This window comes from Camelus ferus, chromosome 2 (assembly GCF_009834535.1).
Source record: "Camelus ferus isolate YT-003-E chromosome 2, BCGSAC_Cfer_1.0, whole genome shotgun sequence".
NCBI lineage: Eukaryota > Metazoa > Chordata > Mammalia > Artiodactyla > Camelidae > Camelus > Camelus ferus.
In genome coordinates this window covers 35,159,335-35,175,572 of record NC_045697.1, presented here as the reverse complement: position 1 = coordinate 35,175,572, position 16,238 = coordinate 35,159,335, and the positions used below count along the sequence as shown (strand labels likewise).

At 33.3% G+C, this 16,238-nt stretch overlaps 1 protein-coding gene across 2 annotated transcripts in view; it reads left to right on the top strand.

Moving 5' to 3' along the window:
- The window catches only part of FRYL (FRY like transcription coactivator), a 226,676-nt gene that overhangs the window by 42,958 nt on the left and 167,480 nt on the right, over positions 1–16,238 (top strand). The window contains exon 3 of one of the 2 annotated variants that reach the window (XM_032497171.1): positions 13,556–13,689. The exons of the other annotated variant lie outside the window; for it this stretch is intronic. The gene's annotated coding sequence lies outside the window, so the exon portion shown is untranslated. The remainder of the gene's footprint in view (positions 1–13,555; positions 13,690–16,238) is intronic. 2 annotated transcript variants of the gene reach the window in all.

Below are 16,238 nucleotides of genomic sequence, written 5' to 3'. Positions count from 1 at the left end.
ATTCTGCCACTGAGCCATACCCTCCCCACCACCTAACCTTTGTCGATCTGTCAGTTCTGAGATTCATCATAGTCTGCGTTGTATTAGAAATATTCTTGTATTTATTTGGAGTGCAAAGAATTGTGTATATTTCATTTTTGTAACTGACAAGAACTCAATAGATGTTTATTGAATTGAATTGTATGAGATTAAGGAGCATTCCATATGCTAGATCCCTCACCGAAATCTTTTGTAAAGGAGACAGGTCTCAAGTACAAGTTTATTAATATCTTGTGTTGAACCTTCAGGGAGAGACCTCATTCAGAGACAGTAAAATCTGACTTGCCTTTTGAAACAGTCTTTATTTTACAGTTCAGTGAACATTAGATGATACTTAAGCTTTCTACACTAGTTTGACAAAAATACGCTTATATGACAATATCAAGAGAGTTCTTAGGACTTACTGGGGATAGTGGCATATTTGGAGCATTAATATTCAATTTCCATGGTGGCAGAGAGTGGCCAATAAAATCATGACTATGTAGCATATCTAAATGTACCTCTGCTTTTACCTGTGTTATCTTGCGGACTAATTGTCCACTTGGCCGTCTTCTGACCGGATATCTGGCTAGGTTAAAGGTAGTGGTCTGCATGTTGACTAAGTTTAATATACTTGATCCTCATATGTGATTCTCTTTGTGTATTGGGCCAGCCAGCATGTTTCTTTTGTGAAGAGAAGGATACTATCATTACTGCCTATACACTTGCAAAATGATTTTTATGTACTCCATCTTTTAAAATTCTAACAGGTTTTCTTCTCTCTTCTCTAATTTTCTCCCTCCTTCCCTTGCTCCCTTTCTTCTATAAATGAAGTTAAGTCACTTTGACTAAGTTAATATAGCTTAGTATTGTGTACCTGTACTGCATACATTGTGCTGCCTTCTTAGATCAGGTCATTTCTCTGAAATTATCATGGAAATGGGGTTTATACAGATTTGTCTTACATGTGACTTTTTGGATATTAATCTAACTGTTAAGTCTCTTTGGATCACCTCTTGAATCAAATGACTCTTTTTTGTCTTCTAATACATATTGAGGCAATAAAAGGGTTGGAAGATTATACTAATTTTGGTTCCATACTAAATGGGATTCAATTTTGTCATTGGAAATGCAGTAGAAACTAAATCTTTTAAACCTATTTTTAAATTAAATTTCCTAAAGTCACATTTCAAATTTTTGGTGTTTCAGCAATATTAACTAATGAGAAGTATTTTGGTTGTATTATTTTAAGGTAAAAATATCTTAATGGAAATTTTAAATGAGCTTGCTTAAGATTGAATTAGGACATTAAGCCTTAGTTTCTGGAATATGGTATTTTTTGAAATCACTTTGAACTATTAACTAGGGCAGGTGCTTATAGATAAGAATCAAATGATCATTTTGGTACTGTGATCTTCAATCATAATGCATTTAGTTCTATGTGATAAAAGCTTTTATTTTTAAAACTGAGTACCTATAAAACAAAAAATGTTTCATGTAGCTCGTGGTTTGACAGGTTTATGAAAGGCTTGAAAGACAAAATTGTCCTAAGTGAAATATTGCATTCCATGTAGGATTTATGTAACTAGTAAGTGAGGGTGAAAAACCTGATGAGGTGGGAGAAATGACTCAATTCCTTACTTTGCATTCTCCACATCTTATTTCCTCTCGTTTTAAATCCTACACGAATATTACAGCTTTAAATATAATCACATCATTAATTCAAAATTCTGATATATTAAAAGATAAGATTGTTTTGCGATAGATCCATTTGTACATATTGGAACTTTATAGAAAACTGTCCCCTGTGACAGTTTAGGGATGGCCCAAGTGCTGGATGAGTCACATCACACTACAGATTCCATAAGGTTTATGTCTTATTCAGTGTTTGTGTCCTTCACTACCTAGTTTGATATACAGGTGGGCTCAGTGAAGGTGGTAGAATTACGTCTGTTTTCATATATTATACTGTATCTGGTGTTAGGTTTCTAGAAAGGTTAAATTTTTTTTTCTTTTTTGCCTGTTTGCTTTACTCTGATACATCTTCTAGTTAGTATTTACATCTAGCCTTAATATGGTTTTAACATATATCAAAATTCTTAATAATAAGAACATAACCTGAATTGGGAAGTTGGTCTAGAGTTCACTTTCAAAAGGCACAATTCCAATGACCCTGAGTCTACTAAACTGAGCCAGGGATCAAAAATTTTCTCAACATAAAGCAAGAATAAAGGAAAAGAGGCATGCAGAGATCCAGGAGAAAAGGAATGATTTAAGTGGAATGGAGGAAAGTTTCAATTAAACCACGGATATGGCAACTGATACTTGCATACGTGGTCAGATTTTTCCCCATATTGTAAAAACTGCAGACACAGAATTTTGCAGCTGATTGAATTATCACTGTTTAAACTGAGAGCATGCATCTTTGGGAAACATATTTTAGATGAAAGATTAAGAATTCTAGCTGAAATGGGGGAATATCACTTTATAAAATTGTTCTTGGACTTTTAACAGTGAGAACAGAAGAGGATTGAATTAGTCTAAAATAAGCATCTTTATGATTTGTTAGCCATAATATGATTTTTCTTTTTTCCCTCCTATTTTTTTACTTTTGATAAGGCAAATTTATCCTTTCTTCACGAAATACTTAAGTTGTGCGTTAATTATGCTTAGTTACCCTTTTTTGAGAGGTCTCTTGCTTTTGTTCTGAGGTTCAAAATCAATATAAAAACATTAAAATCATAATTGCATTTTAATTTGAGAACTTTATCTTGTAACTCTGTATAACAGCTTACTCTTTTAAAATATAAAAATCCAGATGTGTAGTATTTCTCAGTTTATTTACTAGCCTTGTCAGTTTCCACAGCTGCAAAGTTGAACACTTACAGAAATTATGGTTGGTTTGGGTTAAAATGAAGTCACGTGTGTAAAGCACCTAACCTAGTTTTTCACACATAGTAGGCCCTCAGTACTTAGTAGTGGTTGTTTTTATTCTTATTGGGCACTTAATTTGGATTTCTAGGGCCCCATTTCGTAGGGTGCAATGAATCAGTTCTGAATTCTACCCTCCCATATTTGTACTTTGTTTAGACTGACTTAGCCATTGTGAAGAATAAAGCCTGTTGGTGGGGTGGGGCTTTTTGACTTTTGTGTGCGAGTCCTTTTAGAATTACTGGATGTACTGGAATGTGAAGGATTAAGCTTTGTGGCATGTTCTATATGGTCATCCATTGTGACCAAACTGATTTGGAATGTTGTTTTGTTACTAACTTTGAAATGTGTTATTTTCTTTACAGAGAATGTTGATCTGAATAAATTGCTGATTCTTGATAAATATCTAGAGTGAGAGGAACTGTCAATCAGTGTAAACCTTATCCCACACAATACGTTCTTTCATAAACATGGGGAGGAGGCGATCACAGGATAACCACTTGCGGGCTAAAGCCAGGCGCTGCTGTGCAATTAAGAGGGTCTGTGATAGCACCCAACTTTGGAGCCTGTCACAATGAGGAGTCATGGCCCAGAGGTCTGCAGTGAAACCATCATATTTTCTGAGCCTTAATATGTTACTTAAATGGGTCTTTTATCAACAGCGAGCCAGCTCCTCAAAGAAAGGCAAAAGCCATTCATGTAGTTGTGGGTTATAGAGCCAGTTAGTCCCTGGCAATGGAGGCTAAGAGCACAGCTTCTTTGGAGAGGTCTTTCCTATCCCTTCCTCCCTTGTACTCACTCAGTTGTAGCTTGAACGTATTAAGGTAACTTCCCTCAAAGTATCTAAAAAAGGGTTGTCCCATGTGTCTTTCTTGCAGCTGGTCTATAAGCTCCTGGTTGGTGGTGTTAATGCCACTTTGTACGGATTCCGGGAGTTCAGGGTTGATTCTCAGTCCGTGTTAAGTGTGTGTCTCCCTGTGGCTTGTGAAGGCTCCTCAACATTAGCTGGCCCAGTTGTATTGTTCCGACGTCATCGCTAATTCTTTTCCTGGAAAACCTGTAGGGAGGCTAATTCTACCCTGAATTCTGTATTCCTAGTCTTATTTCTTTCTCCTCTGCCAATGCAAATTCTCAATTTCCTTTATTTCTTTCAAGGAACAATTCAAGTCCTTTTCCATGAAGCTTTTTAAAGTCATGTTTAATTTTAGTTAGTAGTTAAAATTCAGAAATCCAAGAAAAAGTGAGAAATGTCAACTAAAACTGGAAATTTGGAATTTGCTTGTTAAAATACATTATTCTTTAACAAAAACTTATTTGTAAACATTTTTCTCTTGAAAATCAGAAGTTATGTTAATTTGGGTAAAATTTTAGATTTTTTTCCAGATTTAATTAAAAACCTCAGAGAAATAGGAATTTTGCGTAAAGCTTATGGAAAGAGAGTTGTGTTATAATTTTCAGGGTGTCGTGAGAATGATGTATTTTATTGCATCATATGGCATCGTATAACATTACATAAACGGTAGGATTGACCTTACTGTTCTTGTTTATAAAAGGTTTTATTGTGGTTGAAAATTGGGAGTCTTTTACATAGACTCTTTTTTCATCTTCTTCCCACTTCAGTTAAACTGTAATCGTTTATTGAAAACTAATGTATATAGGAAAAATCTTCAATATAATTGAATTTTTTTTTTTTTTGGAGAAAACTATTCCTTCAAGGCAAAAGCAAAGAAGACTGAGCCAAGAACTAATAGACTTTAGAGTACTAAAAATCATGGTTGAGTTATGGAAGTTTTACATTGTTATTGTTATTTTTCTTTTATACTGGGCCCATATTTTGCTCATTTCTTTGCTCAGTAATACTGTCATTAAGCAGATAGGAAAAAAAGGTATTATTGAGACAAAGTAATTTAATTTATGAGCTTTAATTTTAAGTGAATTGTTTTTATGCTTTTTGTGCACAAAACTAACATGAAAAGTACTTGTTTTGTGACACATATTAATATATATACAGGTATATACATATAAGATACATATATATTTTAACATTTTTATGTATATGAATTTTCAAATAATATACAATAGCATTGATTTTACATTTAATAGAGTGTGAAAAACATACATTTAAAGGACAGAAACCTTTACACTTGTGCTTATTTTGCATATTATTAGTTGAATTTAATCTTTATTTAGTGTCTTATTATTTTTGTGAAAGCCAGCTTGCTAGACACTGTAAGAGATGTAACAATGAATTTCTTGCTTCCTAGGGACTCATAATCTTAGAACTAACTCTTGGATCCACAGAATTTTAGAACAGGAGGAGACTGAAGAGGTCCTCCTCTGTTAGGGGGTATGCGTGTGTGTTTAAGCAGCAGTGCTTTGATTCCTACCCACTTCAGTGTCTCCTGTCCCCTGCTCCCCATCCTCCCAGACATGTTATAATGTCATTTTCTATGCAGGGGAGAGAGGAATTCATCTCATTTGTTTGGTAAGCAGGAGGAAATCGAGGCCATTTTTTCCCCCAGGCCAATTTCTTAGTTCAGGTATTTAAAACTTATGAAGTCAAGAAATCATGTTAGTGGATAGTGACTAGAATATAACACTTTTTAAAAATAGGTTGGAAACTATCAAAGTGTACTGAAGATTATTTCAAATGTATCATGTGGGTGTAGATATACCAGGTTGTTACATAAGTTGTATTATAAGTTCATTTCTATAAAATGCATTTTTTTTAGTGCAGTGACCAGAGTTTAGAAAACATGTCTCCAATCTTTCCATTTCCTCCTTGCTTTAAACCTGGGAAACAGCCATTAATCCCTTTATCTCTAGATATATTACTTATTCTTTTTGTTATGCTCTCTTGTCATCATGACCTGACTCCAAGGTAAAGTGTTTTCTACAGTTAGAAATATACATGGGTGATATTTTCTCACAGTACATAAAGATGTGCAGCGAGGTAGAATTTCCGTTACACTGTTCTTGCTTGCATGCCTCTGGGTACAAATAAACACTTTGGTGGAGCTAACTGTTAATCTGTAAGTATTGTTTATGATGTGCCTAACTTGGTACCAAGATGTGATTTAAGCACCAAGAAAATTTGGATTATTTAATACTAGTGCATAATAAAACTACTTATCAAATATTCATGTGGGCACATACAGAGGCATAATTGTCTTCTTGTAATGCACAATATAAATACTAATATTGTTTTGGAGAATCAGCATGGTATGCTGAAGCCATGGTTTGGAGAAAGGCATTGTAGTATGTTTTTATCTGTGGGAATTACTGGCAAGTGTAACTGAGAGATTATAAATACTGTAGTTGTTTTGAATTTGGCTTAAATAGTTTTGGTCTTTTTTTTTTATAACCATTGAATTATTATGGTAGAAGTTTAATAATTATTTTGTGGATTTTAATAATTGTATCTTTTAAAGATTTATTTTAAGAATTTTCCCCCCACTAAAGAATTTAACATTTATATTTAATATTTAAATATTTATAGAGAAATACATTCATATGAACATACTTATAGATTACATTTATATTATACATTTATATAAATATTAAGTATTTAAATTCAGTACTTAAATATTTGACAATAAATATTTAAACAGAATAGTAGAATGAATGTTCATGTACTCATTCCTCAGCTTCAACATTGATCAACTCTTTGTTATCTCTGCCCATTCCGTTCGCCAGTTCCCACTTATTTTGATACAGTTCCTCTGTCATAACACATCATCTATAAATATTTCAGGATGTATTTCTGAAAGAGAAGGACTTCTATTTTTAGATATACAAAATAGAATCTTAAGAATCTTTTTGAGGGATATAGCGAAGTTATGAATGGTCAGATTGTGTTTGGGATGTTAGAATGGTATAAGGGGAAAGTGAGCTCCTTTAAATAGAATAAATGGAAAAAGAGAAATACCTGATAAGCAGTTGCACCAAAAAACAATAGAAAAGTTCCAATGAAAAAGCCATTTAATAGCTTATAAGTACCCATGGAGAAAGGGGAGGAACTGGCATTATGGACAACTGAGTATGTGTCTACAGTCTATACAGGTCAGTAGGGGAGTCAGGCCAAGTGCATTTCATACCATTTGAGATAGAAATTCTGTTTCTAGACGTTTTCTTGAGGGAAAAATCAAAGATGTGTACAGAGACCTCCAATCAACATATTCACTGCAATATTATTTAGAGTGAAGAACTGAGTCTAATGTTCAATAATAGTGATGATGAAATCTGCACGATATATTTCTAAAATACTGCAATGTTTTGTAACTGGTAGAAATGGTAAAACATGATACCAATTGTATAAAATGTTGAATGCATATTAAAAGACCTGAAAGAAAACAACATTAATTAATAATGGTTATCTTTAGTTATTAGAATCATGAGTGATTTTTATTTCTTCATTTCTTATTTTTTGAAAGTGTTGCAAATTTTGTCTATCAGCATATATGATATGAGTTAATAAATAATAATAAACATTTGAGTACGTACTATGTGTCAAGCACTGTTCAAGCACTTTTCATCTTTTACACTTAATTCTCATAGTAGCCCTGAGAGGTTCTATTATCCTTATTTTACAGACGAGGAAATGGGCATAGAGAGATTGAATACCTTAACAATTTGAGTCTATCCTTCTAAGTTTATTCTTTGCTTCGAAATGTAGTTTTATCTCAATAATTGGGAAGATACTATAAATATTGCTTTGTTTTTCTACTTTTACTTAAAAATATGGTGAATATTATGGCATATTAACAAAAAATATGATTTTTTAATTGAAGGGTAACATTTCATCTAATGAATATACCATGATTATTTTTCAACTGGTCCTTTGTTTTTGTTCTGTGCCTCCCTGCAGTATTCTGCTCATAGGAATAATGGTACAATGATATTTTTATAAATAAATCTGTATGTGTGTTTCTGATGATTTTCTTAGAAAAAGCTCTTAGAAGGGGAATTACTGGTTCAGAGTGTAAACATTTGAAAGGCTTTTGATTCAGCTTATGAGACTGCAGGTAACAAATGATCATTCTTCCTTAAACTTAGAGAAATTGTTTTGGTGCTATAAATTTGAGAGAAATAGGTCATCTAAACATCAGTGGGAATTTGTGCTTTCATAGTTGCTCTTAGAAAAGTGAGGCTTCTCTAAACTTGCTGGAGACGATAAACTCAAAGGAAAAGAGAAAAGAGAAACTTTGGAGGTTAAATTGTGGCCATTTACTTGCTTTGTGACCTTGCACAGCTACTTCTTCATTTTTCTGATTAACTTAAAATTTGGATTAACCCCAAAACCTTTTTATCACAAACTGTTTTATAGAAACATATAAAATATGCATATCAAATTTTCATGACTTTTCTTTGATGTTTGATCATATAAGACCTTAGGATCATAATTAGGTAGAGCAATTTCCAATGTATAATTTTTTTAAATTATAGGTATAAAAGACTTAAGACATTAATTAGAGACAGTAATAACCCTAAAAGTATTTTAGAAGTTGTATTTTTAAATAAAAAAGCTTTTAATAAGGGGTCACTTACACTTGTTTTGTGAAAAGCAAGAACAAAAATTTGGGGACAATTGATACTTCTGTTAAGGTTAGGGAGTTTCCCTAGGAAGCTACCGAAGAGGTTAGGATCAATATTTTTCTGGAAAGACCAAGATTAATAAAGGGTAATCTGATAGTCTAGAAATTTGTGAGAGGTACAGATAGAATAAATAGAAAACATTCCGTTGAAATTTGAAGGCTTTAAGTATTTTAATGAAAAAAAAAATTACAGTCAGCCCTTTGTATCTGAGGCTTCTTCATCCATAGAGTCAACCAACCTCGGCTCGAAAATATTAATGAAAAAAATTCCAGAAAGTTCCAAAAGCAAAACTTGAATTTGCTGCTCACCATAGCATTAACATTGTATTTACAACTATTATGTAACATTTGCATTGTATTAGGTATTATAAGTAATCTAGAGAGGATTTAAAGTGTGTGGGAAAATTTGTGAATCCTGTGCAATTTTGTATGAGGGACTTGAGCACCAGATGATTTTGGTTTCCACAAGGGGTCCTAGAACCAAGACCCCCTAGTTACTGAGAGATGACTGTACTGCATCCTTATACCATGAATAGTAAGATTATGAAACTGTCAACTATCAACGGTAGTAATAGAAAATAAGCACAAGGAGGATTTTTATCAGGGGTTCTTAATCTGTAGTTAATGATTGGGTTGTGAAGGTTCATAACCCTGTAAAATTAGGTATATGTGCATGTTGGAAGGAGAGCCTTCCAACACTTTTTTTAGATTCTCGAAGGAATGGCTCCAAAAAACTCCAGCTCCTACTAGAATGTAAGCTCCACGAGGCTAGGGATTTTTTTGTCTTTTCTCGTCACTCCTCTGTCCCTGGCTCTTGGTACATAGTTCTGCTCAGTAAATATTTGTTGAAAGTATGGTTTTTGTAAATTTATGTATGGCAGGGTTAACAGTACTGGATTTTTAGAAGTTAGGGATGGGAGTACATTCCAGATTTCGTGAGATTGTTGTCTTACTGAGCTGTTTCTACATTTGACCAAAATGTTTCTCTTGTTAAGTCTAGATGAATACATAGAGCATTTCTATGATAATTTTGGGGTTGAATTCCTTTTTTTTTTCTTCTGTGCCAGTAGAAATGCTGTAGAATGGGTTAGAAATGCTGTAGAAATGTAATAGGAAAATGATTCTAAACAATGCATATTCATTCATCAGTCTATTAGAAAATGTGCTTTGGTGCTATTTTCATTTGATTCAATGAATGAAAGTGTTATAAAAAACTTTCCTGAAATTTGTGAATGGAAAATTTTGCTAATTGTTTTCATTAGACCAAATAGTAGTATGGCAGCAACTGCTATTGTGGCTAAAAATGTAAAATCAACAAAATGTTCATAAATTTACCTGCAGAGAACATTGCATTATCAGCAGGAGGTTTAGGTTTTTGCAATGAAGTCCAGTTATTCTAGCTCAGTACCATTACACAGCATTTTTAGCAGGTGATATAGTGTAATCTGTGATTACGTTAGTCAGCATAAGTTTCCATACTCCTTAAAGTTAAAATTTGGTAGAAGGTTAAAAAGAATGACAGAAAATTAAAATGCAGGTCTGTTTTAAAAATTGTAAAAATTTCATTTCTAAAATAAGAGAAAAAGTGAATTTCTAAAAATTGAACTGTGATAGAACCAGTGTTTATTTTATATATTTTTTCTTTCTTAAAGGGATGACTGTAAATTCTTCATTTTAATGTTTTTTGCCAGCCAGACAGAAAAGATATTTGAATAATTATTTGCTGCCAAGTAGATTTTTCTCATTTTACATAATCTTTGGTAGATTAACAAGTTACTGCATTGTGTATTTTCCATACTTATTTTGCCACTACAGATAGGAGCTATGGTTATTCTAATTTATTTGAAAGCCATTGCATCCTTACTCTAAAAGGCTGTCAGAACATTTGCATCATTTTTGTCTTTTGAATCATTTTAAGAGGCCTTGCAATATTCCCAGAATGATTGTAATATAAGGGCAGAAATTTTCCCTTACAGATTTCATATCTTACAGTGTGGTTTCTTTAAAGTATGATTGAATCTTTAGGTCACAGCACATTCCAGTATAAGTACAAAATACATTTTGAAGTGAAATTCAGAGTTGCAAGTTGGAATCTTTGAAGTAATTCAGCCTAATCCTTTACCCAGTGGGGTAACCCTTCCTATAGCATTTCTAACAATCTTTGCCTATAAACTCAGTGAGCAGGAACTCCATTTCTTTATGAAGCACCTTTTAAATTAATTACATAATGAGTAAGTTATTCTTTTTTTAATTATGTTGAATTCAAATCTACCTTGTGCTAGGCACCCTAACTTCCTTGTCCTCTTTTTCGAATTATGAAGTATTCCAAGTCTAGAGGTATTGAGAATACTTACAGTGATCATCACTGAGATTCATTTATTCTTAATGTTTGCCCTATTTGCTCAAGATTATTGTTTTCTGAATCAGTGTATATCAGACACTTATATGTCAGGTATCTTACTATAATTAAGATACATTAAATTTGTGGCATTTCTGTTCTTTATTATTCGAGTAATTCTATTCAGAAAGGAAATGAGGTTAATATGTTATCTGAGCAACCATTCAACTTTCTCTTTTACTTTCTAAACTGAAATGAAGCAAGGTTGTCCCTGAAGGACCTCATTTGATCTGAGAATCCTCTCAAGTACCATAGCAGGGCCACTGTTCTCTTTGTTTATTACACATAGAAGCTTCCACATCATTAGTCTTGCTGCAGGTTTAAAGCCTCGGCCCTTTACAGCTTGTGCTATTTTACTACTTACAGTCTTCTCTTCAGTGTTGTCAAATGCCAACTGACCTCCTCAAGTCACTGGTTTTTATGACCTTTTTCTTTTAAAGTAAGAAACAACAGCCATGGTCATCTGTATACCATGGCCATCTCAAAAGCAGTAGTATAAAAGTAGTAATAAAGATTACTCTTCTTGGAGAGAAAATATTCTCAAGTTAATCAAATGAAATGAAAATAAAAATGAGTTCCACGTTAGATAATATGTACGGAGACAAGACGAAAATGTAGTGGATGTGCAGGGAAAAAAACCCAAACCACACCTAAACGAAACAAAACAAAAAGCAAAAAAACTCATCCCTGATTATAACCTGTAAAGAAAGCCAGAGAAGTATATACCAAATATTTTCCAGGGTAACTAAAGACATATGTTTGTTTATTTTATCAAAAGAGAAAGTGGAAAATACAGAAGTTGTATCTCTACTGGAGAGGTACTGAAAATTCTGGACAAACATTGGGAAGTCTTAAAATGCCACAGTGCTCTGACAGCATGGTCACAGGAAAAGAAAACACATATGAAAAGCATGGCATTGGCTCTTGCTGTGTCTGAACAGAAAAAATATTTAAAAATGAAGCAAAACAAAAGACCTAGACATGGTGGTACAAATCAATCCTAGATGAAATTTTTGCAGTATTTCTAAAACTGCTTTGTCCTCCAGGAGTACTTGGTTTGTGATCTGTCCTAGAAGACAAAGTGAAAAACAGTTTAAGTTTCATTAAATATAGACCAGTAAATGACTGTGTCCTGCCCACTATCTACAAGAAATGGTAGGTCATTTGTCACATAAGCCTTAGACTCATTGAGGGAGGAATGATTCCACGAACCTGAGATAAAGTATCAAAAATTGTGGCAGAATTGTAGATATCATGTTGTTAATAGATTCAGAAATATTTAGTGGGGCAGTCAAAAATTCCGTTAAGTCTGAATGATATTGATTACGAACAGTTGCTTCTGAATTCGTATTTTGTTCATATTTACCAGTTTTGGGGCTTTAAGATTTGATTTCAGTCATGATTTTGTTGATTATGCCTATGAATAAATGAAATATTGTATTTTTCTAACTTGGCTAAAGGAATTTCAAATTAAGAAGTTTAAGTACAAAATTAATATTTCAGATAGTAGTTCTTTCTGTTGGATTGGGGATTAAATTCATTAAACAGAAAAAATAGTAAGAAACTAGTTATAATTTACAATGTAGTTGATTAGAATTTCAATTACAAATTAAAAATGTGACTATTTAACTGTTGAAAAATGTGCAGACCTTTCGTAGTAATAAAAACACGAATGTGCCTGATTACATGTGAGGCCTTATATATGGGAAAAGAAAGGATAATGACCCTGTCATTTGTTTCATTCTTAGTAGCCATCCAATTCTTACATATAAGGTATAGTACTTCACAGTCCATGACCCCCTCAAAGGTGTTATCATAGGTTTTTGAAAAATATGCATCCTAAACATTGTCCGTAGATGGGATAAATGTTAGGCCTAGTGGATACATGAACTGCTTTGCAAATCTGATTATTTTAGTGAATAAAATACAAATGGATTCAATATATTATTGAACAGTTAAGGTATTGATGAATTCATTCAATCATTGGCTAGTAAAAGCATTGCTTGTCACTGCAGAGAGAAGAGAGGAAGGGAAAAAGCTATCAATTAAAAGGGATTTAGGAGACAAACAACAATTGCCTGTATAGATTTTGTTTAGATCTGGATTAGAACAAACTGATCTAAAAAAAACACTTAAGAAACAGTTGGGGAAATTGGAGCACTGATTGGTAGTTGATGTTATGAAGAAATTATTATGAATTTATTGTAGATATTATAATTATATTGCCTTATGTTTAAAAAAGAAATTTTTGTCTTAGATACATGCAGAATTATCTATAGGTGAAGTGACTTAATGCCTGGAATTTGCCTCAGAATAAGCCAGACTGGTGGGACAGGGGCTGGGGGTGGGTGGAGATAAGAATGCAACATGATTTGTTGTGAGTTAATAATGGTGAATTCATTATACTAGTCTCAATAATTCTGCATTAGTTTGAAATTGTTCATAATAAAAACTTAGGAAAAATGTAATGCAACATTAATTGAAAAAGGATAACTAGCGCCACGTGACACTGCAATATAATATATTCAGAAGTAAAGGTGGATATGAGTCACACACAGATGTGCTTATTAAAAACATATCTAATGTGTCAATCTCATATTTTGTTTTTCTTCAGAGCTGAAGTCATTTATTTGAATCTCGGATGATTAACACCTAAATGCTTAATTCTCAAAACTACTCAAGAGTCCCAATAGCCAGGATTAGATGAAACAACTTACCACCAAGAAATTATTCTCTTGAAATTCTACGGTAAGATTAAAATAAATATTCTAATGGCTAAATAGTGACTGTGAGGACTAAAAGAGATTTTTAAATTCTGTCTTTGAGTGACCAGCCTCTGTTACAATTTCTTAATCCTATTTATACCGGGAGTTCAAGGTTGTAATAATCAACCAAAGATCTTAGAATCAGCATGCAAACAAGGCTTTATGGCATTTCCCCATCATCGATTCAGCTAGTAATGGATAGCTTTGTCACTGGAATGTCATGCTTTCCCCTTTGCTGTATGTCGCGGGGTGAGTCCTCCACAAGTAGATGCTGTAAAGGAGTTTGGCTTCCAGGATGTTTATTAGAGATCAACACCCATATAAAGAGGGTTATTAGAGGAAATGAAGTGTAATGTAGGGTCAGCAATGCCTTGGCCAACCAAGACGGGGGTCTTGTGGTTGAGATTTTTTCCCCTTCATAAATAGTAAGTTTCTTGAGGGTAGGCGTATATCTTTACTGCTTTTGTATCGTGCACAGGCCATGAAAGAAGCTGCTCAGTGAGTATTTGTTGAATGAAGGAAATCTGAGAAAAATCTTGTGGTCTCTCCCACAGCATCTAATCCCCGCCCTTCCTTTCCCCAGTTGAAAGTGCAGTTTAGAACAGTGAGGTTAGCAGTGACACAGGTGGTAGGACTGTGCTCCTGGGCTCCACAGATAAGGAAGACCTGCAGGGGGACCTGAGGAAGGCCACACACACACGTTTTAAAGAACACGAGATCTTATCCATAAAGAGGAAACAAAGGGAAAAAACAACATAGACCTAGAGGGTAGTATACTAAGTGAAGTAAGTCAGAGAAAGAGAAATACCGTATGATTTCACTTATATGTGGAATTTAAAAAACAAAACAAAGAAACACACATACAGGAACAGACTCATAGATACAGGGAACAAACGGGTGCTTGTCAGAGGGCGGGGAATGGGGGTGTGGGTAAGATAGGTGAGGGAGATTAAGAAGTACAGACTTTCAGTTATGAAATAAATAAGTTATGAGGTTGTGATGTACAGCATAGAGAATATACTCAATAATATCGTAACAACTTTGTATGGTAACTAGACTCATCATGGTGATCTTTTCATAATGTATAAAAACATTGACTCACTATGTTGTACACCTGAAACTAATATAATGTTGTAAGTCAGTTATACTTCAATTTTTAAAAAATGAATGAATGAAGTTAAGATGGAAAAAACAGAAACCAAAAACCCTGGAAGACACAATGATAACTTCTAGGCTATTAAGGGATATAGATTATGGTTCTAGCCTGTTGTTTTTTCTGTGTGTAGAGAATAGGTTGTTCAGATATGAATTTTTATCCTTTTATGCTCCAGGGTTAAGAGAGAATCTAGCTTCTGAGAAGGATTTTTTAAAAGTCAATTTTTTTTTTTTTTCCCCTAATTGGTACAGACTTGCTTTAGGGCAAAAAATGTAAGTCCTTTACCTGACTTCCTTGTTTTTTCCCCTTTTTACTGTAGGACTCCCTCAGACAGAATTTGCATTAATAAATCCTCTAAATTTTCTCTGAACCTTCATACCATATTAATGCTTTCCATGTAGAGGACCATCACGTTAACATCTTTTAAATGAGTGAAATAAAGAATAATTGACTTCTTTATTAATGTGGCAGAAGAATAAGGATTAAAAACTCAGCAGTTCAGACCAGAATTTACTTGTTTTTACATTACAACAGTTTCCCCTGATGTCTGTATAGACAATTAGGTGCGTCATCTTTTAAAATATGTAAATCACTTTCTTTGAGTATTGGAAGAATGAGATTATGTTTGTGTTTCACTAAGTGAATCGGATTTTTTAAATCATTAAAATGTATATCCGTCAAAGTTAACAGTTTGATTACTTAGGAAAATTGATGCCTTATCCATTCCTTTATTTTGTTTTTTCCATGTCTGTCTTGGTCACTTTGTACCCCCACCAGAGGGCAGGCAAAGGAAAGGAGAGAAGATATTAATTTCAGCTCATAAAGTGTTATGTGGGCATCTTTGACTGGCCTATTTTGTCATGCTTCTGGGTTATATTAAGGCAGTAGGATCAGCTACTTTTGCTACTTTAAAATATTTAATAGAATATTCAGTTATTTGGAAATAAACTATGTAAGGCTAATTACTGGGTTTTCTGAATTAAATATTTACACTTTAAATTCTTCAACTTTTTTTTAGATTAATTTATTTTAAATTACCAGTTTTAGGGGGGTAATTCATGCCAAGGTTTCTATTGCTACTGTTAATACTTACGATTGATTGTAATGAGTTTTTGTGTGTGTGTGTGTCTAAAAGTACATTGAGCTGTTCATAATACAGAATATTTTAAATTATTCCATTTCATGTCTTATAAAACTTGATCTTTCTGAGGTCTGTTACTGAGTTTTCAGATGATAGGAATTATCTTTTGAATACAAGTTACTATTTCATACTTAAGCTGTTAAGTGTATTTAAAAGTAAGACACACCTCCGACCAAAGTAAATTTGTTTTAGCATTATCACAGTGTAGGTTTTCAAAGTCTAAATGTGAAACTAG